Here is a 1,897-nt window from a genome sequence, read left to right as displayed (position 1 = left end):
TTTGGAGAAATCCTTGAAAATAGATTTTCCCAGTGGAACATGTTTTTTTTTTTTTTTTTTTAGGTTTCTGTAATATTTAGCTTTTATTTGGAAGTGATAGTGTATGCTATTTTTTTTTTATGCTGCAGACTCTTTGTACAAGCTTTGCTCTGGGCCCATCCACTTTTGAACGCTATCTTAAAGTATCCCAGCCACCCATGCTGCCAGAGGCTGTTGTGAAATTATACTCTCTAGATCCATATTTGGTGAAGACTTTGGTGGTGATGGAAAAGTCCTGTAACTTTTAAAGGAAAACCTTCTTGCTACACCTCTGGTTGGGAAGCCATTAGGTCAATGTCACTCAAATTTCTGGCCAGCCAAACTCCTGCAGCAATAAGTCTCAAGTTGAGGATCAAATTTCTGTGGACATCATTCCTATCAGTAGCGAAGTTGTAGTCACCCGGAAGCCAAACTCCTGCATTATCTGGGATTTCAGGAGTTTCATTTGCCGCTCTTGCAGTGTTCACACCGACCTGCCCGAAGCCATAGCAACACCTTCAGGTTCTGAGCAACATGTCTTTTCATTCCTTGACTGGTGCTACCATGGATGTTGATTGTGGATCCAAGTAACGTGAAGTTCTTGACAACTTCAATCTTTTTGGTCCAGTGATGAGGAATTTTATAATGTTGAGATTTAATTCATATTGAAGCCTGTTCTTTGTTTTTCTGCAGCAAGTGCTGCAAGACCTCTTCACTTCGTGCAAACAAGCTTGTGTCCTCTGCATAACACAGGTTGTTGATGAGTCTTACTCCAATTCTGACATCACAGACTAAGAAGCAAGACCGACTATCTACTTCTGAAATAACAGGCCTTATAAAACTCTATGAATAATGGGAACATTGGACATAGCACTGATGAATGAGTTTGGAAGGCACACAAAAAATGAAGAGACACACCTGCAAACATCCATTAATAATTGAAATATGGAATGTGTGAAATGTGAACATAGGACCATTAGGAATTAGGGTCTGACTGTATAAGAGACTATCAGTTACTCATAAGCAAGTTCTAATTAAAGCTGAAGAAAATTCAGACAACTCCACAAGAACCAAAATATGAACTTGCATCTACTCCAACTTAATGTCTTTTCTTGTAAGAACAAATTTGAAGCATTACACACTAATGACTGAAGACCAGAGGAATTGTGAGATGGCATAAAGGGCATGCATCATCCATAAGAGATCAAAAGTTCTTTGCAAAAGACAGCAAAGAAAAGAACACAATGGATGTCAGAAGGGATTCTGAAAATTGCACTAGAACGTGAAGAAGCTGAAATAGAAGGACAAAATGCTGAAGTAAGAGTGCTGAACAAATTATTTCAAAAGATAACGTAGGAAGACAAAGCACGAAGTATTAAGTGAAGTATGCCAAGAAAGTCTACAGTACCTAGGGTTTTCGAAGGCCTATTATTTTGGAAGTGGATAGCCAATCCTTCTTCCTGGTGTCTTAATTTTTTTTATAATAGTATCTGACAGACAAGCATTTTACAGAAAAGAGAAGAAGAAAGACACCCAATTAAAAAAAATGACTGATAGATTAAATGTTGCTACCTATCATTGCCCCTTTCCCTACTCCACCACCATCCCTTTATACTTTCGCCTGCACCATTCAACACTTCTCTCCCCTTAACTGGTTTTTGATATGATGGCTTAAATCTCAAGTCATGAGAATTTCTGTGATTCTGAACTCCTCATGCTGCTGCCAGTCTCTTATGATGTAGCCAGCATCTCTTCAATTTAAGAGTCTATCTAAGTGCAACTTTTGTAAAATCAATGACTTATTCATTGCAAATACATTTTATAAGAGACACAAACGCAGGTTATACACATGGACTTCACCTGATGGTATGCATAGGAA

The sequence above is a fragment of the Elephantulus edwardii genome, unplaced genomic scaffold (assembly GCF_000299155.1).
Source record: "Elephantulus edwardii isolate Elephantulus edwardi_28Jun2011 unplaced genomic scaffold, EleEdw1.0 scaffold00248, whole genome shotgun sequence".
Classification (NCBI taxonomy): domain Eukaryota; kingdom Metazoa; phylum Chordata; class Mammalia; order Macroscelidea; family Macroscelididae; genus Elephantulus; species Elephantulus edwardii.
Note: the sequence above shows the minus strand (reverse complement) of the source record.